Source organism: Myotis brandtii, unplaced genomic scaffold, assembly GCF_000412655.1.
Source record: "Myotis brandtii unplaced genomic scaffold, ASM41265v1 scaffold825, whole genome shotgun sequence".
Taxonomy (NCBI): domain Eukaryota; kingdom Metazoa; phylum Chordata; class Mammalia; order Chiroptera; family Vespertilionidae; genus Myotis; species Myotis brandtii.
This window is the reverse complement of record NW_005371349.1, coordinates 548448-554988: the sequence shown is the minus strand read 5'-3', so window position 1 is coordinate 554988 and position 6541 is coordinate 548448. Positions and strand designations below refer to the sequence as shown.

Sequence of the window (6541 nt, the reverse complement as noted above, 5' to 3'; positions counted from 1 at the left end):
AGGGAGCGCTCCAGCTACTTCTGCTGCTTAGCCCAGCGAAGTTTCTAAAGGACAGGCTCCCGCCCAGCCCACTTCTGGGCACAGCTGCCTGCCCGGAAGAGGAGGACTTAGCTCTCACTCCACCCGCACACGCGCACACCCACACCCACCAGCACACGTACATCACATCCCTGAGGAAGTTCGTGTTTCCATTGGTTGGCTCACAGCTTAGCTGACGTGTCTGTGACTAAAGTCACAGAGGATCAGGGTCTTTGGTTTCCTGTCGGCCTGGCTCTCTGTGGCTGTCACTGATTGATCGCCAAACGCTCTACTAAGGCACGAAACTACCAAAATGGCCAGCGTCCATGTGACGGTTCTCCGGCGGCCCTCCACGGATCCCGCACCCCCTCCAGCCTGTCCTGCGCCCGAGCCTGCTCCCGGCAGCCCCCGGGAGCCCCAGCCCTCAGTGCTGGCTTCGTCAGCTTACTTTGGTGGGGCGCCTCCTCCACTATGCAACACAGACAGGGTGTGGAGGGTGGGTTTCCTGGTGTGAAACTTCCTGTCTAAATCACCTCTATTCTTCCCCCTGCTTGACTGACAGCTCAGCTGGGTATGGAACTCTAAGGTGAAACCGTGTCCTGATGGCGGAGACGCTCCCGCTGCCTGTCCCTGACTGCTCCAGTGCGTGCCGTTCTCGTTCCAGGCTTTCCTCTGTGACTTCTCCCCTCAGGAAGCTTTGAGGCTCTGATCTCTACCCTCGATGTTGCAAAACGTCATAGTGAGGTGGCAAGGTTGTCTTTTTTCATACATTACGTCGGCTGCTAGGCAGACCCTCCTGCTGAAAGCTTCTATTCTCTGATAATGTCCTATCCCTTTTCTTTCAGTTCTCATTTTTTGGAATTCCTATCAGTTAGAACTTAGACCGCCAATGTGGATCATTTCATTTTTCTTACCTTTTCATTCTTACTTTTATCTCCTTTCTGAGCTGCTTTCTAGGAAATATCCTTGCAATGGACTGAATGCTTGTGTTCCCCCAAAATCCATATGCTGACCTCCCCCACGAGATGGTGTTTGGAGGGGAGCCTTTGGGAGGTGAGCAGCGGCGAGGATGAGCCCCCAGGAGGGTGGCCCCTGATCCCTCAGATCCACAGGTGCCTGGGATACTGCAAACTCGCCTGGAGGCTCCTTCTACCTGGGTGACCTGAGAAACGTGGACTGTGCATGCCCTCACAGACATGGCCAGCATCGAGTGGGGTGTGGGAAAAAACTCCAGGACAAAGAAACATCTTGTGTCACAAAGAATTCAAATGGAGAATCCCTGGCATAGCCCCTGCCTGCACCTGGCACCGCCGGCGATGGCACTGATCACGTCGCCAGGGCACACCTTTGTGTGGGGCAGTTTTTGCCACTTTCATCATCAAAACAAAAAGTCAAAATCAGCCCTAACTGGTTTAGCTCAGTGGATAGAGCGTCGGCCTGCGGACTCAAGGGTCTCAGGTTTTATTCCGGTCAAGGGCATGTGCCTTGGTTGGGGCACATACCCAGTAGGGAGTGTGCAGGAGGCAGCTGATCGATGTTTCTCTCTCATCAATGTTTCTAACTCTCTATCCCTCTCCCTTCCTTTCTGTAAAAAATCAATAAAATATATTTTTTAAAAAGTCAAAATCAATTCAATATAAAAATCAGAACCCCAAACCATGCCCTTTGTTTATTTTATGTACACAATTTGAATTTCCAAGAATAGTCATTAGCTTTTCAAAAAAAAAAAAAGGAATGAAGATGCAACTCTCTTCACAGGGGCTGACCACACTCTCCACGAACACTCCGCCCCTCCCACCCCCCAGCGCACACTGGTTCTGCGTCGGTGCAACCTCAGTCCTGAATGGGTGGGGTCACTGTCCCCAGGGAACCCTGCTTAAGTGACAGCCCGCTTCCTCAGGTGATGGAACGAAGCCCGACAGGACCGCACTCGGCAGTCACCAGCACCAGCACCATCACCACCGCCCCCGGGGACACCTGGAAACGGGTCGTGCATCCTTTAGAAAGTCTGAATGTGAGTCACAGCGCTAAACACGCCTTTCTCCACAAAGACAGACGCAACAGCCTGCGTCACTGGCATCACTGATGTCACTGATGAGGAGGAAGCTCCGGCTGTGATGACTTCCCGCTGCACCTGCCAGCAGTGGCTGCAGCCTTTCAAATGCCCGTTATAGTAAAAGTCACAGTGGATGTGGCGGACTCGATCCATGCTGCCCTCTGCTGGCGGCTGGAGGCTGTGCGCAGGCTCACCATGAGCCGTCCTTGCCCAGGCACCGAACTGCCTTGGACGGACGGACACACGGAGGAGAGAAGTCACGCTCTCCCTGGAACACAGGCCACACCCTGAAACTTATTTCTCAGAAGCTTTTGTTGCAACTAAAGCTGGTTTGCCTTCGTCCCTACTCTCGGCTCCTCAGTAGGAACAGTAAGAGCCCCAGGCAGCCCCAGGCAGCATCACAGCTGGTGGTAGAGGCACCGGCCCCAGGAACTGCAGAGTGTGTGTGGGGGAGGGAGGTTACGAAAGCACTCAATATGGGGGTCTGGGCAGGCATCACTGAGAACATAAAATCGGGCCCCTCACCGCCCCCAAACCCAGAAAAACCAGAAAGCCTCCTCCTTTCTCACAGTCTGAGCTGCTCCAACCTCCCACTCCTTCTCTCGGAACCTCCCACGTCCGGGTCCCGCCACATGCAGCGTCTACGAGGTCAGAGCCCAAGGCCATCCCCAGGGAGGTCTGGGCTGGGGGCCCCGAGGCCGGGCACTGCGCCTCCCCCTTCCAGCCGTGCCATCTCCGGAGCCAGTCTCGTTGCCGGGTCCCCTGCGTCCCTCACTCTCACCCAGCAGAGGCCACGCACTGGGATGCCGGCCTCCACTTCCAGCTGCGCACACACCGCACAGTGTTTCCGAGATGCACGAGCTGCTCACTCCGCCTTTGTCCCTAGATAAAGGGACCCCGTCTGACTGTGGGTTCCGTTTAACCGCCTGTCGGCTGTGACGTGGCAGCTGGGTGCCGGAGAGCCGCAGGCCCTGGACCAGGAGGCGGCCGTCACGCACCCGCGGGATGTGGACCAGGACTGGAGGCGGGGCCCAAGCTCTTAGAGGAAGGACTCAGGAAGAGAGTGACATCTGATGGCGGGCTGGGAGCTCAGGAAGCAGGGCCAGCCTCGGGGGCGTGGCGCCATCTGGGGAGCTGGGCGCTTCCGGACAGAGTGGTGTGGCACCTGGCCCTGGGCCCCCAGCACGGCCTGGCTCCCGACGCCCACCAGAGCCCGGCCATCCACGCGGCCTGACCTCTGCCCTCGCAGTGATGTCTGCCCTCCAGGCCCCGCCCCCCTCCCTCTCCCCTGAACACATCCCGCCCAGCATCCCGCTCCTCCTGGCAATCCTGTCATGCCCAGCGTCACAGAGAACACCTGCGCAAGTTCTGAAGGAGCTGAACGTCATTCGTGACAAAACCTTGCTGGCCAAATGGAAAGGCCACCTTCCCTGCATGAGAGACTCCAAACACCTCACAGTGAACCCCACTGCGGGGGATGCTGGGGCTTTCCTTCCAGATCGGGGAGAAAGGCCTCGATCCAGCGGACCCAGAGAGCCCAGCTTCCTCACCAGGGTCCTGGCCCCAAAGCCCTCGAGCCCTTGCCACGCCACTCACTGGGGCAGGCGGGGGCGGGGGGCCTGGGAGGGGAAGCGTGACACCATCGCTGTCACAGCTGGTCCCGCCGGAGGGAAAGCACCTGAGCCAACCTGTTAGAAGCCGTCGCAGAGCTGTAACGGGCTGCTGGGCACAGAGTCCATGCACAAGGCGAATGCATGGCAGCAGTTAACACCCCACGTTACCTACAGCGCCCTGAGTCAAGGCCAGCAATGCGCAGGCTCCTGGGAGAAAAGGATGAGAGGTATGGAGACTAGAGAGGCCTCAGGAATGGAGAGAGAACGTGCTTTGACCCAGGACACTAACCATGTCAGGGTGCCCCGGGGCCCACGGACTCAATGCCACTGCAAGTCACACCCAGCAGGCCGTGCTCGCTGTAGGCATGTAACAGTGTGGTGCTGGCCTGGGACAGGCTGACAGAGCAGAACCCAGAACTCAGAACCAGCCCTACACGGGCATGAACACTTGCCCTAGGACAGACCGGGGGAAATCGCAGACGGCCTTTCTCTAAATGCCGCTGGACGCATATCCGGCCCGAGAACACCAGGAAGTGTGGGTGTGAGTGGTCACGGCAGTCTCTGTAGCAATCACCCCAAACTGGAAACCACCGAAATGCCCCTCAGAAGTGGAACCAACTTTGTTTATTGTGGCGCATTCACACAATGAGACAGTGCACTCTGGTGCAGATGACAGGCGACAGCTACATGAGACAAGGTCAGATAAACCTCACGGACATCATGGTAAGCAAAACAGGCTGCCAAATAGAAGGGAACTTTATTGGGAGAGCCTCATACCAATCCCAGAGAAAGTGTTGAGAACAGACTAAACGTTTTCTAATGTGCTAGCCCAGAACACAGACCCCACATACCCCTCCCCAAGACACTAATGTTTTATCACCCCAAAAGCCATCCGTACCCACTGGCAGGCAGGCACTCCCCGCTGTCCACACCCTCCAGCCCCCGGCGGTCACCAGCTGATGGACGTTTGGCTATTGTGAATAATGCTGCAATAAGCACTCATATAAAATACATTTTTATTGATTTCAGAGAGGAGAGGAAGGGAGAGGGAGAGAAACATCAATGATAAGAAAGAATCATTGAGCCCTAACCGGTTTGGCTCGGTGGATAGAGAGTCGGCCTGTGGACTGAAAGGTCCCAGGTTCGATTCCGGTCAAGGGCATGTACCTTAGTTGCAGGCACATCCCCAGTGGGGGGTGTGCAGGAGGCAGCTGATCCATGTTTCTCTCTCATCGATGTTTCTAGCTCTCCATCCCTCTCCCTTGCTCTCTGTAAAAAAATCAATAAAATATATTCTTTAAAAAAAGATGCAAGTACCATGCTAATAAGGTACAATCTTTTAAAAAGAAAAGAAAGAATCATTGATCGGCTGCCTCCTGCACGCCCCCCATGGGGATCGAGCCCACAACCCGGGCTTGTGCCCCGATCAGGAATCGAACCCTGACCTCCTGGTTCATAGGTTGACACTCAACCACTGAGCCGCTGGCCAAGTACTTATGTATATTTTTGTGTGGTGTACAGCCTTTTAAACTATGTGTCACTGTAGTAAAAACAAATGTTAAAGTCGTTTCTCTTTTTCTCTCTGAATCCCAGCTATTCTGTGGAGCCCAGCTCCGGAGCCCGTGGCTCTCTGGCCGCGCCCACCACGCTCCTGTGTGGGAGCCAGCTGGCGGTGCTGGCCGGTTTACGAGTTTCACCTCTGCACACTTTATGGCCTGTGAACTGAGACTCATTCTCCAGGAGGACAGCGCCCGGGAACCCGCTTGCTGTGCGCCCCGGTAATCACAGAGTAACCACGTAGGTGTGCCGCCTGCTCCGCGTAAACCCCATCATCCCACCGCGTGACCATCCTGGGTCACGAGGGAAACGTCGGAAGATCAAACAGGTCTACGCGGCTTGCGGGCGGCAGCGACGGCGATCAGGCAAGTCCGGTCTTGAAGCGGATTACAGGAGAGCACCAGTCCAGCGCTCGTTGTCAGTTGAATTCCTGTGGCCGGAACTTGGGGAACACAACATTCCCGTGTGGGGGTGCACGAGCCCCTGGGTTGTGTGCGCCACTAAACCAAGGACAGGAGGCGTTAGGCTCCGCCTCACTGGCAGGAGAGGCGGCACCTGCAGTGACAGGGCATCACGAAGGCCGTTCTGGGCAGGGAGCGCGGGGCTGTGGCCGAGGACGCCCGCCTCCCCTCGGATACACAGGCACCCACCCCCCTCCCCTCCTGCTTCCTTCCCTCCTCTGCTCACAAAGTGCACGTCACCCCCTTTATCTGTAAAACCACAAGACCAGCCTTACGCCATCGGCCTCCACCCATCCTTGTCTGCTGACCGAGAGCACACTGCGGGCGGAAGCCAGCACGTGACAGAGCTGGCAGGAGGCACCCCAGGCCCGCTGTCGGGGGAGGGGCGGCCGAGGGGGCAGAGGAAGACCACAGCCCCAGCAGCATCTCAATATGGTCGTTACTGACCTCCAGCTGCTTTGAAGTCTAATCTCCGTGTCTTGGGAGGCAGGTGGTCTCAGGCAAGAACAAGTGGGAAAACGCTAACTCTATTTCCGGAAGGGCATGCCCTCAGCATCTCTTCAAGGTCTGACTTCTGTTTAAGGCACTGATTCGTCTGCTGACTCGCTGACACCGAGCTCACACCTCAACGAAGCTACCGACACACGAGCCTTCTCTGTGGGCACATCTCAGGCTTCCGGCACCGGGGCCATTTGAAACAGCCTGGTCCCCAACAGGAAGCACAGAAATGTGGCACCAGCAGGGCAAGGCGGCACTGGGCAGGGGAAGGTGGCACTAGGCAGGGGAAGGTGGCACTGGGCAGGGGAAGGTGGCACTAGGAAGGGGAAGGTGGCACT

At 56.8% G+C, this 6541-nt stretch overlaps 1 long non-coding RNA gene across 1 annotated transcript in view; it reads left to right on the top strand.

Moving 5' to 3' along the window:
• Positions 1 to 5837: 5837 nt before the first annotated feature.
• Positions 5838 to 6541, top strand: part of LOC106724419 — a 22257-nt gene continuing 21553 nt past the window's right edge. The window contains exon 1 of the long non-coding RNA XR_001360206.1: positions 5838 to 5850. This is a non-coding gene — a long non-coding RNA (uncharacterized LOC106724419). The remainder of the gene's footprint in view (positions 5851 to 6541) is intronic.